The 16782-nt window shown below is 34.8% G+C and overlaps 1 protein-coding gene across 2 annotated transcripts in view; it reads right to left on the bottom strand.

The window, feature by feature from the left end:
- The window catches only part of LOC132040526 (uncharacterized), a 28851-nt gene extending 27594 nt beyond the window's left edge, over positions 1-1257 (bottom strand). For both annotated transcript variants that reach the window (XM_059431182.1, XM_059431183.1), the window contains exon 1: positions 1117-1257. The gene's annotated coding sequence lies outside the window, so the exon portion shown is untranslated. The remainder of the gene's footprint in view (positions 1-1116) is intronic.
- Positions 1258-16782: the final 15525 nt, after the last annotated feature.

Raw genomic sequence — 16782 nt, 5'->3', positions numbered from 1 at the left:
AAAATGGATATCAATCAGAATTAGGGAATGTTCTCTATGTATATCGATATGTATAGTGGGATCGTATTAAATAAATAGTATGTTATTATTTTAGATTTAACCAATTTGATGAATTACTCCTAAAAGGTTGACATCAAACTAGTGCTAGTTCACCTCAAACTAGTGTTAATTGATGAGTTACATCGAAAACAAAAAAGTAAAGCCACATTTATATGGAGTATTATTTCAATTCCAATAAAATGTTTCACATCTAATTGAACTCATACTTCCTCTGTTTCAATTTGTTTGGCTTACTTTCCTTTTTAGTTCGTTTCGAAAATAATGCCTCTTTCCTTTTTTGGCAACTCTTTGATTTCAACTTTCCACGTGGCATGTTTAAGACCACAAAATTAAAGGGCATTTTGCTACAGTATACATATCTTTAGTTTAAGACCACAAAATGCAAAAGTCTTATTTTACTTTCTTAAACTCCGTGCCAAGTAAAAACCAGACAAACAAGTTGAAACGGAGGGAGTACTAATCCAAATCTTGAATTGGACACAGACACATATTTTGCTGCATTTGAACCTAAAATCTTATGGTAACTTTACCTTAACCATGACAAATTATATCAGCTATGCAGATAATTGACTGCAAAATTATTAATTCAATCCCAATTATAAAAGCACCCACAAAATATTATGATAAAAATTTCATCTTTATCATTCCAAATACTCTTTGTGTTTTTCTCTTTTATTTAAATTATTAAAAAAGGACCACTGTTATCTCAATCCCAATAAAATGTCACAAATTTAATTAAATTCTTGCTACTTCCTTATATTTGAGAATGTTACAAATATATATGTGTGTGTGTGTGTGTTACTTTTCTAAATTGTACCAATTGTGCATATAATTGACTGAAATTTATTACTTCAATCCCAATTATTAAATAACCCACATAAAGTTTTGATAAAAAATTTCAATCTTTATCATCCCAAATTATGATTGAATTTTTCTTTCTTTTTTTTTTTTTTTTTTTTTTCTTAAGACAAGTTTCTCAGAAATTGATAAGTAATATAGTTGCAAATTGGATATTTAAATTAAAAATAATTGAAAAAGGAGAGAAAGGGAACTTACAAGTGGGATTTGAAAGGGAAGTACACAGGCCAAACAGAGTAATTGTTACTTTGGTGAAAAATAAGAAACTCTGTCATGATTTGAAATTGTGCTAAAAAAAACAAATATGAATTCGGGTCGGGTTAAGTGTCTGAAACCCGATATAATGCGTTTGGGCTTGTTTGGGACTCTATAAGGGCCCAAATTCTTCTGTCCAAAATGGGCCCTTTTCTTGAAGTTTTTGCACGGATTGTCCTTCAAACGCAGAGGTCTTTAATTCGTGTTCAGTGGGCTTTAATTTTTATCGCTGAGGCTTACTTGATGAAAATATCCAGACCTGTTTCGCTCGACATGATTTTTTATTAACATTTTTATCTTTGAAAACTGAACTTTTGTCTCGTTTGGCATAAATTCTGTAGGAATTAAATTGTGCGGCATAAGTTCTGTAGTATTTTTCAGATTATGTTTTGCGTTGAAAGTTTTTGCCTCGTCGGGTATAATTTGTATGGATGTTATGATACATATGCCGAAGCTAAACATAAATTATGCCGAGCGACATCTAATTTATCTCGCGCCAAAAATGCTGAAGGGAAAAAATTAAAGACCACAAATTTGAGGGGCAAAAATTAAAAACCACCCCGAAACAGGGGCATTTGTGCGAATGACCCTTCTTAATAACTATTGGCATTAAATTAGCAAATAATTACTTGACAATTAACACTTTTCTAATAGAGAGATTTGTATTCAACAAGGATCCTATTTCGTGTACTCAATTTAGCAAGACATGGTTGCAGCTTTTTTCATCGTTAAGGCGTATTCTCAAAAATCTTATATCTACGCTTGTGACATTATAGGCGTAATTTTGTAATATTACAGTTTGACCATTATTAATACATAAAATATGTCCACTTATTTTCGGACACACAACATCAAAACAAATTCTCTACATATGAGTTTTACTTCTGTTTTAAAATGTCAGCTATTAAAACATACACATTATCTAAAAGGTCCATTTGGGCCCTTCAAACGCAAGAAGCCAAGGCTGAAAACTTTGAGATTTTGACATAGGATTCGACTTGTCATCTTTTGCGCTCCAATTAAGGGCAAGTTATACATTTGACGGTCAGTCAAAAATAATTATATTTCCTTAGTTAATTTTGTATCTGTATATATTCAAAAAGAAGGTTTCAACATGCCTGCTTATATGTCAATAAATTCAAAACTAAGGGCATATTGGATTTTCATAATTTTCCAATACGTGTATTTCATCCTTAACAGCAATAACTACGTAGCATATCCCCATCTTCTAATCCTATGACAGAAAAGTGTTAGAGTCATCCTCTGTTTCATGTGTGGCATAGTATCTGCTTTCCTTTAAAGGAGATTATATTATGTATAACGCATTTTGTATTATTTTACCGTTTGCACTTCATCTTCTTAGTTTCTACTACTTGTTCTGATTTGTGTTCTTTTCGTCGCAAAATAATGGAAGAGTTAAATTTCTTAATGGGTAAATTAATAATAGTATAGCACTAGAAGAATATGCAGAAGGAAAAGATGAATATGATGCAGATTTTTGTGTACATGACAAGTCAGATGTGAAAGAAGATGTGAAACTTCACGCCTTGGGAGGATTTATTCAATCACATAGTTTGGGCTCCTAAAATATGGTGCCCTTGGGGCTTTCTATTTGATTGTATCGAAAGGCCCAATGAATTGGGATTTCCCTATTGGTCCAGGTCATTTCGGGGCAAGCGGATCATTTATGATGAAGAGGATGTGCTTCAAGATCCTCCTAGCCATTATCCTACTGCAATAATTCTTGCTAAGAAGAATGCCCATGTTGTGGCAATTCCACCCAGAAGGTAATGGGTTACTCCTACAGCACGCTCTTGTATAATGCTCAGTATATCTAGTTCAGAAATTAAAGTGAAAGGGCCCAAATGCTCAGATAAAGTTGAAGGACCCATCTTGAAGAAAGTCAAGCATTCAAACCGGAAGATGGTTGAATGTCCTCTATCTATTTTGTAAAAATTTAACAATTTCACTTTGCATGAATATGCTGCTGAACAACTTTATGATTAATTTTTCGGAGGAAGGTCTGATGGATTCCATGTGAAATAAGTAGACAAAACAATGTTTGCGAGGTATGTCATGAATATGAATTTGAAAAACAATACTCCGTCCCAATGTTTCCGGGTTTATGTGAAGGCTTTAAGGCATCTCTACTTGTAGAATTACAATAGTGGAAGTATTTAGCGGTTTTTGATCTTTATATTCAATATTCAATATGTGTAGTTCTTTATTATTTAGTTTAGAGTACTTGTTGCTTAATTTCTACAATGTGGAATTTCTAAGTTAAGAAGAAAGGACCTTTATACACTTACCTATTGTTTAAATTATTTGTTAATCTTTCTATTGTGCCTTTGCTCTTCAGATTTTGCTAATATTGAGATACAGTACTAGACACTACAATTTATTTTATGTTAAATTTTTGTAAATACTTTGATGCTTTCATAAATGCAAGTCTGCTGGGCTAGAATTTCATATTGATGTTGCAATTAGCAAGCTCATGGCGGCCTTATTCATGGAAATTTGACCACATCAAACATGTTAATCCGCAAGAATACCAATCCATTGGTAGGTGTTTGTAAAAGGTCTCTAATTTGAGTCTTTGTGGGTCTATTGTGTAGTATCAGTAATTGAAAAACTCTATTACAATTCTTAAATAGAGTGGAATGGATAAGAGGTTTTGATATATTATGCACAAAGTAGTTTGGGATTGACGCATAGTTCATTGGTTGATTTTTAACCTGTATCTTGCTAAATAAATTGTAATTAGTAAAACAGTATTTTAACAAGTATTGATTGATTTTGATCTGAGCTTTACATCAACCCTTCTAGAAGATGAAGCTTAAAATTTATATGTCTCAAATTGCTTTAACACTGAACAAGCTTGCCCAAGATGTGTATTCTACAATTTGGTAGTCATCTTCCCTTTAATCTTCTCGAGTTGGCAATAATGTGATTTTTACATTAATTGCCAAGCCGACTTCTTGTGTGTTTCTGAATTGCAACTCTTTTTAGTGCGAAGAGGTACAAAACATGCCATGATTGGATGAGTTGGCTCAACAATCTACTTCATATCTAGGTAAGTTGTTAAATTGAAAATTGTTCGTTAGATTGTTGCTTAATTTATCACCTCTATATTGATTCTACAGCTACTCCAAACATTGCAGGACGAAAATCGAAAATCAAATATACTAAGATGGAATACAATAGTGTTATAGTTTAGCGCCGAGACGACTATCATGATGAAATATTTGTATTTTTTCAGTTATGCAATTTCGTTTGTTACTTGTGTGTATCATTGATTTTGATCTTTTATACACTGAATAGGGCTCCTTTTCAAAGTGTATCTGCCATCAAAAAGTGCTAAAGTTCAGTTTAAGATAATTTAAAAAAAATCTATTTAATTTTACAATACTCAGGTTTAGCAAATAGAGTTGATTCTATACCCTTCAGTTCTCTCCCCTAGTATATATAAATTATATGCTTATTATGTATATTATACATATCATATATATGCTGGTTATTATTTTGGTTGGCGTCTATACAATATAAATATCCTTTAAAAAAATCATTTTTGTTCATATTTATTTATTGAGCTGTTAATTGTTCATTATGAGGTAACACTTGAAGCCCTACACCCAAAAAAGAAAATAATACAACTAATATTTTGATAGTCAAGAAAATACTTTCTTTAATAAAAAAATTTAACTTATAAAACTCGTAATTTATAATATTTTCATGTCATTTCTAAACAAGTAAATTTTATTACAATTCAATTCTAAAATTCATATTCAAATTTGTATTAAAACTTAAATATCTTAATTCTCATTTTTAAGGTATGGCAGGGATAAGACTATTAAAATTTTTAAAATGGAATATTTACCACCCTAAAGAAAAAACATTCAATTATTGTTTATATTTATTTATTATTTTTAATTTCTTCATTACGTGGAATTTTTTTAAAAAATTTGAAAAAATGAATTTTCTTTTAAAAAACAGAAAAGGGTCAAATATACCCCTCTACTCTATGTTACTGTTGAACTTAATCCCCAAATACTTTTCGACATACATACCCATTTTTATCAAGTTTATATCCCGTTAATTTGTTTAATTAAACAACTCAAATCAACAAACTAAAAACCGCATATCCGAATAAAACCCAAGACCCGCCCGACCCATTTCCCCTCTTATTTTTTCATCTCTCTTCTCCTTCAACATCAAAAACAAAAACACCCAATTTCTTCTTCTTCAAATCTCAAAACCCATAAAAAAAACATGCATTCAAGGAATGGTTTCATTGTATAGAAGAGGAACAAGAGCAATGAGTGACCTCATTGTTGCTCATGTAATCGAATCAGTAACAAAACAAGAACTGAAAATTTGTGGTGAACTCGGTGCTTGAAATTACGAATTGGTTTGATTGTTTGGAGCTGCTCTTTTGTGTTGGAATTGTGCTAGCAATTGATATAAAGAGCCGGGTAAAATTAAAAAATTCGAACTCCGATTGTTGGGTTCTTAAAAAAATTGTCCAAGTGCTAAATTATTCTACTGAAGTTGATTGGATCTGTTTTGTTGAGCTAAGATCTTAGATTAACTACTGTTTGATTGTTTTCCTGCAACATTTGTGTTGTTTATTAACACCCTGTTTGGATGGAAGTTGAGCATTAGATTTTCTCTATTTTTGCTGATGGCAGAGGTTCTTAATTTGGAGTGGGGATCCCACGGGTTATGGGCCTGGTACGGTTTTTTTATGCAGGGTATATTTACAACTTTATCGGACGGTAGGAGTATGTATGGCGAAAAAATAGTATTAATGACTTCACATAATAAAATAAATAAGTATTTGATCTTTACATAAAAAAAAAATATATTTAAAAAAAAAAAACTGAAAATTTGATTTTTTTAAAACCCGTTTTTTTTTTAAATGAAAAATGGATTTTATATATATATATATGGAAAACTGGATTTTTTTTTTTAAATGTCTTAAAAAAATTTAGATTTTCATGATTTTATTTTTTTAGGACACTGTTATTTTCCAAATAAAATGTGGAAATAGTGTTTTTTCTTGTCAAAATGTGAGAAAATTGCATTTTTATAAAAATTAGGAAAAACTAATTATTATTTTTAAAAATGTGGAAAACCCAAACTAAATTTTTTTCATATATAGAAAAGAATAATCAGTTTTATACATTTTTTTAAAAAAAAAAAATCAGTTTAGAAAAAACTTTAAGCTTTAATGATAATTAATTAGGTATAATTAAATATGAAGTACCCAATTAAAAAATAACATGTGTTAGATTTTATTCTTCTCACACTCCAAAATCCAAATACACTTCAAATTAATTATATTTTTAAAACTGAAATATCTTAATTCTCACTTTTAAGCTATCGTTCTTTTTAGAACAAAGTATGTAATATGGTCAACAACGAACTAATCCAGGCTATTTAATAGTATGAGTTTTATATCTGAAAAAAGAGTTGGTTAAGTGATTTATCGATATGGTGGAACATAGTCAAGTCCAATTTGTGCATCTACATTTATATTTCTTCCTATCAACTATGTATTCGTACTCTATAAAATCTAGCATAACAAACACTACTTGTCCAAAAGTTCTACTTCTATTGGCTTGATCATTCTTCTTTCGTTTAAATTAGGAGGGTATATTTTGTAAGTTCTCATAAGTATTTGGTATGAAATTCTATGAATGCTTTGATCCACAAAAGACAATGACATCATCCATGACAAACTTTGCACACCTAATCAAGCCAATTCTTTAATGTTAGATAAACCTGAGTCAATCCTAAAGTTAAAACTAGAAAGCTATCTTTGACTATTTCTTCAATGATATTCAATAAATATTTATTACAATTATGGTATTAACTTATTACAATTATGGTATTAACAAGAATAAATAAAAAGAAAAAACTCGCAAGTCTCTTAGTTATGTTGGTCAAAATAATTAAATTGAATGACTTGTCATTAGCCCTCGAAATATAAATATTGCACTAGATTGTCCCTTACATATATTGATGTAATGGATAAACTTATAGGATAGATGTTCGAATAAGTGAAATTAGTTAAAAATCGTTTTTATTTTTTCATTCGTTCCATACCAGAAAGTGCAAGAGAGGGGGGATGAATTGTAACATTTTCAATATTTCATTCGAGAGTAGTCGAATGTTGATAAGAACAGTACTGAATTAATAAAGTATGTTGATGTCCTTCAAAGCGAGCCTTCTAATAGTCTTTAAAAACTACATGTTAGGCTCTTTGATAGAGATGACAACCCAAAAGTATTGATCTTTGAAAAAAAGAATTTGATTGGTCCTATTTCTAAGAATAAGGTTGAGCTTCTATTGATGGCACGGTAGAGATCTTCTAGTCTTGATTTGCAACGATCTTTAATTGCTATTGCCTTCCTGACTTTATTATTTGTATGTTTTTTCTTTATTTCTTTATATCTTTGTTGTTGAAAGACTTCTTGATTTATGTGAAGTTCTTTGATGGCAGATTTTCTTTGTTTTCCGCTTGATTTACTTCAAAAATGAGTAAGTTGATTTTCCATATGTGGTTTCCGCTCTTAATGTTTTGATTTTTCTTTTTTTCTCCTTTTTAGCTTTCCATAAAGGTTTTCTTGCATAATTAAATTGATTGTCATTAAAATCTTAACCTCAACAATTTTTTTTTTTTTTTTTTTTTTATGATGACAATTTAAGAGTCACAAATGTAGTCAATTTTCCAAAGTTGTAGTCGACTATCATCAATTTGAATTTTGGATTCTTCCTAATTTAATCAAGTCTCTTTGTCTAAGAAGGAGTCTTGATGATGGCATCCTTCATAACATCAAACTTCACAGTCATGAAGGTAGCAAATTCTTCAAATTTGGTAGAGATAATAATGGAGAATTCCTTAGTGCTATTTTGAATCTTGGGGCTACCTTAGCAGCCTCCTTGATGACCTGGTGCAGTTTAATATGGGTGCGAGTAACATCAACATCAGCCTCTTTTGTGACAGCTCGAACCTTCTCCATCTAGAATTGAGTGGCAACAAGGACATCTTTAAAGGAGTCCAGCTTCCCATCTAAGCAGTCAACTTAGCAAAAATTTCGGTAGAGTGATTGATTAGAGCAGGATTGGAAAAGGTAGAGGGCTTAAACTTGGACATGGCAAAGGTCAAAGAACCATCAGACAAATTTTTTAGAACCCAAGAGTCCTCAATATGAGTGTATCTCATTACGAAAAAGGCTCTAAAGTTATAATAATGCTTGGCATGCAAAGAAGGATATTCATTGAAACTTATATTATTTGCTTCTATTATGCGAGTTATCAACCTGCCTTAAGGAAGATTAGGGGGATCTGAAGCATTTTCCAACATATAGCTAATGACAAAAAAACAAAAAGAAAGCTTGATTTTGCATTTAGTAACCATAAAATAAGTGAAAAGGGTATCACGTTGAGTAAGGGTGGAAAGAGAACCTGCTCTTCATTCCTATAAATTTAGAGGTGGCAAAACCAACTCATTTTTTAGTAATCTATTTAACTCAACTAAGTTTAAACAAGTACTTGACCGAATAAGTTGCACTTGAAATGACTCATCGATTTATTGGGTCAGAACAGGTCAAAATAATGTGATCCAGCGGAATGAAATGCAATCCAAACATAAACAATTTTAAAAAGAAAAATAAATGAAAAAATGGATCATATCGAATGGATTGAGTTATGATTTATTACCTGAAATTCATGTTAAAGCCACTAATCATGACAACTACAGGATCATAAAACAAGCCATTCGGTGAAAAATGCGAGCATGAATAACTCAGTATTGGTGCAAGTTGATCGGCCAAAGCGAGGTCGACCGGTACTTTTTTCTCATTCTGGTCTTCTTTAACAACATGGATGCGATAAAAATGGTACAACTGTTTCAGCAATTATATCTAATAATCAACAGATCGCCGAGAAACAAGGAGTTTCTAGTGATAGATATGCTCTGAAAACGATAATCGATCAGAATTTACTGAAATTAAAGATCAATCCGAAGAATGGTGTAAATTCTCTGAAAAATTCACCCCCAAATGCAATCATGAAAAGAGTAATTTTGCTAATAGGATTCCAAATGGGCATTGTTCTTGCACAGATATGGGATCTAGAAATAATGGAAGTAGTCCTAATTTCTTATCACATTGTTTCATCTCCACCCCATGATGATCATCATCCAGATTTTCTACCTCTTGCACCACCCACTCCGTTGGTCCTGATTTTGTCGATTAACTATGCACCAACACCAAGTTATTCGTACCCCCATTTTTCACTAAATAGGTTGTTTTATGATCCTGCAGTTGCCATAATGAGTGGGCTCAACATGACTTTCAGGTAATGGATTATAACTCAATCCGTGCGATGCGATCCAATTTTCATCTATTTTTTTTAATTATATATGTTCAGATTGCATTTTGATCCATCGGGTCATGGTCTTCAGCTCCAAGAACAAAATCTGGATAAATCAACTTCGAATCTTGATCTTCAGCTGTAACTCTAAGAATAGCAGCACTTTGATTCTCGTCGGCATGAAGATCGAGCTCCAATTTTGGATTCTTAGCTCGATTTCCCTTTCTAAATTAGGTTTTCATTTATGTCGCTTTCTTTCTCTTTCTAGAAGTAGGTTGTCTTTTCCTTTTATTTATTTGATACTCTACAACAACAACAACAACAACAACCCAGTAAAATCCCACATCGTGGGGGTCCGGGGAGGGGTAGGTCCAATTTACTCCTACCAAGGTATGACGGCTTTTAAAAGACCCTCGGCTCAAGAAAAGCATAAAAGCATAAAAAAAAAGTCGGATAAGGCTAAGAAATTCAAAGCGACATGGAAAAGCAATAATATAAAATAAAATAATGCAATCGACACGGGTACACGAAGATAATGAAAGCACGAAATAGTAGATAATAGCATAAATTGGAGCATAAGAAATTATATTGCGATAGCGATTACTAATAAGAACGGATAACGGGACTATCTACTAGCCTACTACCACTAATTGGGTCCTCCAAACCCTCCTATCTAAGGTCATGTCCTCGGTAAGCTTGTAATTGTGCCATGTCGTGTCTAATTACCTCCCCCAATACTTCTTGCCTACCCTACCTCGTCCGAAACCATCCATGGCCAACCTCTCACACCTCCGCACTTGGGCATTGTCTCTCCTCTTCACATGCCCAAACCATCTCAATCTCGCTTCTCGCATCTTGTCTTCCACCGAGGCCACCCCACCTTATCCCGAATATCCTCATTCCTAATCCTGTCGCTCTGGTGTGGCCACACATCCATCTCAACATTCTCGTCTCGGCTACTTTCATCTTTTGAACGTGAGAGATCTTAAGCGTCTCCGCCCCGTACAACATAGTCTGGTCCTAACCACCGCTTTTAACTTGCCATATTTGGTGGCACCTTCTTGTCACATAAAGACTCCGGAAGCAAGCCTCCATTTCATCCACCACGCCCCCAATACGATGTGTGACATCATCGTCAATCTCCCCCGGCACAATAGACCCAAGGTACTTAAAACTATTTTTCTTCCGATGACACCGGGTACCAAGCCTCGGCTTCCACGCTTGACCTCTGAGGTCTTACACTCCAAGTACTTCTTACTCGATCTTAAACCCTTTAGCCTCCAAAGTATGTCTCCAACCCTCGACTAGCGTTAACTCCGCTACGAGTCTCGTCGATCAAGACTATGTCGTCCGCGAAAGATACACCATGGCACCTCACCTTGAATTTTCCGTGTCAATCCATCCATCACTAAGGCAAATAGAAACGGACTAAGAGCTGATCCTTGATGCAACCCCATCACAACTGGAAAGTGCTCTGAGTCTCCTCCTACTGTCCTTACTTTGGTTTTGGCTCCCTCATACATGTCCTTGATCACCCTAATGTACGCCACAGGTACACTTTTAGCCTCCAAGCATTTCCATAGGATCTCTCTTGGAACTTTATTTTTGCCTTTTCTAGGTCGATGAATACCATGTGTAAGTCTCTCTTCCTCTCCCTATCTTGCTCCACCAATCTTCTCACAAGATGGATGGCTTCGTAGTTGAGCGTCCCAAGATAAATCCGAACCGGTTCTACGAAATAGACACACCTCTCCTCACCCCTCATCTCCACCACCCTTTCCCCGATTTCATAGTATGGCTTAAACGCGAGTTTGATACTCTATAGTTGTTACAACTACGGATATCTCCCTTATTCTTGTACGAGAGGGATCATTTCACTCGCCCTCCATTCTTCGGGCATCGAATGCGTCTTAAAGATGACATTAAACAACCTAGTCGCCCACTCCAAACCCGCCGGCCCCGCGCTCTTCCAAAATTCCCCGGGAATCCCGTCGGTCCGATCGCTCTTCCCACGCGCATCCTACGAACGGCCCCTAACCTCCTCAACCTTAATACTCCCCGCAATACCCAAAATCACGCCGCCTTCCCGTATGTTCTAAATCTCCCAACACAATGTCTGTCGTCTCCTTCTTCATTCAAGAGTTTGTAGAAGTATGACCGCCATCTCCGTCTAATGAGAGTCTCTGCTCTACCAATACTTTGCCATGCTCGTCCTTGATGCATTTTGCTTGATCCACATCACGTGCTTTTCTCTCCTCGCTTAGCTAGCTCGAACAATTTACGGTCCCTCCTTTCTCTTCTAGTTCGGATACGCGTTCAAAGCCGCTTTTGCCGTCAACCGCCACCGCCTCCTTCCTCGCCATCTTATAAAGCTCCGTGTTTGTCCACTTCTCCACCTCATCCTTGCTTTCTATCAACTTCGCATACGCCACCTTCTCTTCCACTTTCCGCCGAACTTCTCCATTCCACCACCGCGCTCCTTTATGCCGGACACGTTTACTGTCGAGACCCCCCAACACTTCTCTTGCTACCACCCTAATGCAACTAGCCGTCTTATCCCACATCGGTCGCATCCCCACTACTATCGTATATCCTTCAATTCTCTCCCATCTCCAATAATAGTCATGGTCAAACTACCCCATCCGATCCTGGAGTCGATCCACGACCCTCTTTCTTCCTCGTCCTTCTTGATCCTCAAATCCATCGCGAGCTTATGTCGGGTTGTAAGATACTCGCTCGGAATGACCTTACAATCTTCCGTACCTTTATCATCCTTCCGAAGGAGTAAAAAGTCTATCTGAGTTTTAGCCACCGAACTACGGAAGGTTACCAAGTGTTCCTCCTTCTTTGGGAAACTCGAATTGGCTATCACCAACCCAAAAGCTCTTGCAAAATCCAAAAGTGAGACTCCTCCTCCATTTCTGTCCCCGAAGCCAAAGCCTCCATGCACATCATCATAACCTTCCGAAATAGGCCCGATGTGTCCATTGAAATCACCTCCCACGAATAGCTTCTCAGTAGGCGGTATGCCTCCCACTGTCCAATCCTCCCAAAAACGCCTCTTCTCCTCCTCGCCTAAGCCCGCCGCGCGTATATACACTAATAATGTTCAAAGTGAGTCCTTCAACGACCACCTTAATCGACATCATCCTATCGGTGACCTCCTAACCTCTACCACCGATCCTTAATCATTTATCCACTAAAATGCCCACCCCATTTCTATAGTTCGACCTACCCGAGAACCGGCTTATACCCGTCTACCTCCTTAGCTTTAGGACCTACCCATTTGGTCTCTTGGATACAAAATTAATCCTCATGAAGAATCTTAACTAATCTTCATTAACGTCCCAATGTTCCAAGAACCTACTTCCTTTAACCCACTTACCTCACTAACCCTCGCCTCGTCCCCAAACGAGAACATGACCCTAGTCTACCATCACTAAGCCAAGCCACGAAAGAGTATGAACTAATAAATTCAAAAGTCTAAAGTTAGCAAAATGTTACTACAAATGTATGGACAAATAATGGATATAGCAACCGGAGGGTACCAACTCCGATTGACACAGTCACCGTAAAAAGCGTTCAACTTCCCAGATTCTTTTGTTCATCTTTGAATTATTTATTACACAAACGAGAAGAAGAGAAAGAGGAGGGAAAGAAAAAAAAAAGGAGAAGGAAAAGAGAAGGAAAAAAGAAAACGAAAGGGAAAAAGAGGGTTTTTGAAAAATGGTCTTGGGAAAATTCTCATGGCGCGGCCGAGTTCTTGCGGCGCCAACGGCGGTAGAAAAAAAAAAGAGAGAAAAGGGGAAAAAAAGGAGAAGAGAAGAAGAATAGGAGATGAAGAAAAGGGAAGGAGAAAAAGTAAATACGACCGGAAAAGTGGGCGGCGTTACACGATCGCGGAGTTACCGTGGCGGGACGTGGTGGCGGGTGGGGTGGGGGGGGGGGAGGGGGGAGAGATATTACCGGTGAGGGTAGAGGAGAGAGAAGAGAGAGAAGAGAAGAGTCAATTTGATACTCTCTTTTCATTATATAACCAGTGGGCGGTTTTTTTTTTTTTGTTTTGAAAAAGAAATTAGTTGGGTCACACTATTTTGATCCGTTTTGACCCAATAAATTAATGGGTCATTTCAAGTGCAACTTATTTGGTCAAGCATAAGTTGATCATAATCAAATTGTTTAAACTTAGTCGAGTTAAACAGGTTACTAAAAAATGAATTGATTTTGCAGTCTCTAAATTTTAAGGAATGAAGAGATGATGGCAAATGATAACGGTCCTGATCAGGATAGAAGATTAGTAGGTAGTTGGGCGTTGTCTTGCTTTTCGGCGGGATTAGGCTTGGTGGTAGCCAGGAGCACTGTGTATGTTGTATGTCAGCCTTATTCATGTCGTTTCTTACTTTTGATATATGTTACCATATGTTGTTTATTGTGTTTCGGCTATCGCACTGTTTCATTGTTGTTACTATTCCTTTTCTAAACTCTATTGATTTTCTTATTGGTTGCTATGTTTTCTTCATTGCTGTATTTCCTTTTTAATGACTACTTTGATTTGGTTCACTTAAGCCAAAACGACCTCCCTACCTCCACGAGGTAAGGGTAAAGTCTGCATACACTCTACCCTTCTTAGAGAGACAGATCTAACATATTGTGTGGAGGTTCCTATGAGCATTGGGCATGAAATTTTGTAAGTCCTTATGAGTATGGATATGAAATTCTATGAACGCTTTGAGCCACAAAAAATAATGACATCATCCATGACAAACTTTGCACACCTAATTATTTAATGTTAGATAAACTTGAGCCAACCCTAAAGCTAAAACTAGAAAGATATCTTTGACTATATTTCTCAAGGAAATGACTGAAATTTCTGAATTATTTATTACAACAATAGTGTTAACAAGAACAAATAAAAGGGAAAAAACTCGCAGGTGATCTTATCCATGTTGATCAAAATAATTAAATTTTATGACTTGACTAGTGTGTGGATTTGATGGAATGTGGGTCTGTCTCATCATCTTTTATATTTGATGTTTTCGATTTTGATTTGAGTAATATTTGAGAAGACATATTTTCAAATAAAAAAACTTATAAGCTGTGAGGTCAAGCTTCTAAAATCAGCTTATTTTGAAAAGTGATTTTCAAAAAAGTATTTTTGGCAAGAATCAGTTTGTGTTTGGCCAATTATTTAAAAAACAATTTTGAGCAGCAATTAATGTTTGACCAAGCTTTTAAAAAATACTTCTAAGTTTATTTTTCTCAAAAGTGTTGTTCAAAGATGTGTTTTTGGACAGAAGCAACTTTTCTTACCTTACAAAACAACCTTTTTCTCCTAAAAAAGCTTAGTAGAAAGATTTTTTAAAATAAGCATTTTTTAAAGAAAAAAACTTTTGGTCTTCCAAAAGGTCGGCCAAACAGGTTATTACGGTCAAAAGAATAGGCACCATATAGCCGAATCATCCAAAATTGTAGAATCTGCACTCTCTATCACAAATTCACAACCCCCCCCCCCCCCCCCCCTCCCCACCACACATTTTTCCTTCCTCTCATCCTTTCTAATCTAACTTCAGTTTATCCTGTAACTTCTTTAATACCAAATAAAGTAGCTTAATGATTCACTATTATAAATCAATTCAGTTTTGAAAAGTTTTAAAATTAAAGTAAGAGGGAGATGAATCTTAACAATGAAATGGATATTTTCTGTATAACTTTGAGAAATGAAGGAGATTCTTGAAAGTGTTGTGGAAGTGAAGATGATGATTGTGACAGGGTGGTGGTTACCGAAATGATAGTGTATCACTATGAGAAGTGTTAGATATATTATATGTGAAATATAAGTATTTGTATACATTGTGTGATATACATATAACGTGAATCGATATTATATACATTGTGTGGTATACATTATTGAGCTATTAGAGCTAAAAAAGTTCATTGATTTGCAGAATTTTAGGACATCTTAAAGTTGAACTTATACAGATGAAATTTCAGGACAATATCCTGGAATTCCAGGAAGAGAATGAGAAGATTAAGTGTTTTTTGTGTGGAAAAGTGGTTGTGTACCATTGATCTGTAAGGGGTTATTATCTACATATTATTTACTTATTAAATGGCTTACTTTCGAGAAAAAGTGCATAATATCTTTCAACTTTTTTGCGATTTAGAGCTAAAAAAGTTCATTGATTTGCAAAATTTTAGGATAACGTCTTAAAGTTTGAACTTATATAGATGAAATTTCAGGACAATATCCCGGAGTTCCAGAAAGAGAAGGAGAAGATTAAGTGTTTTTGTGTGGAAAAGTGGTAGTGTACCATTGATATGTAAGGGGTTATTATCTAAATATTATTTACTTATTAAAAATGGCTTACTTTCAAGGGAAAAAGTGCAAATATACTCCTCAACTTTATGATTTAGAGCAGATATATCCCTCATTAAAAAGTGGTGCATATATACCCATGCCCTTACACCAATGGTGCAAACATACTTTTTTCACTGACAATTTTTTTTTTTTTTGAAAATTATTTAGCTTAATTTTTAATTAAAAAAATGTCACGTGACTTTAAAAAAAAATTCTATCCGTTTTAGTAGACTTATTTTTTTAAAGCCACGTGATAATTTTTTTCTAGTGGGTTGTGTGGTTCGGTTAAAAAGAATATCTTCGTGGCTTTAAAAAAAAATAAGTCTACTAATTTTTTTTACCATTTGTGTAATAACAGGGGAACGTATGCATCTATTTTCTAACAAGGGGTATATCTGCTCTAAATCGCAAAGTTGAGGAAAGATATTTGCACATTTTCCCTAATTTCCATTGTTTTTGAAATAGTGATTGAGTTCAGCAACCATAAAAGTTAATATAATTAAAAACCTATATGAACGCAATACAAATTAAATTAACCATCAATTTTGAAACTAAAAAATATAAAAGTTTGTGAGGAAGTACAAGCAGTGTCGGTTCTTTGAATTAAAGATAGATGGGAAATGCAATTCAATCTTAGAATATAAATTTATAAATTCGTAGCAGTTATAGTGAATGTTAAAATCACCACTAAAATATAATGGTGAGGAAATAAGTACCTTTTCACCTCTAATATGAGATCTTGGGTTCGAACTCAAAGAATAGAGTCGATGATAAGGAACGCTTCACCCCAAAGTAAGATACACGAATACAGATTAGTTGGGCCAGAAATCAAGTACCGAACATCGGCGAGGAAAAATAAATAAATTAAAGCC

This window comes from Lycium ferocissimum, chromosome 12, assembly GCF_029784015.1.
Source record: "Lycium ferocissimum isolate CSIRO_LF1 chromosome 12, AGI_CSIRO_Lferr_CH_V1, whole genome shotgun sequence".
Classification (NCBI taxonomy): domain Eukaryota; kingdom Viridiplantae; phylum Streptophyta; class Magnoliopsida; order Solanales; family Solanaceae; genus Lycium; species Lycium ferocissimum.
Note: the sequence above shows the minus strand (reverse complement) of the source record. Positions and strands in the feature narration are given on the sequence as shown.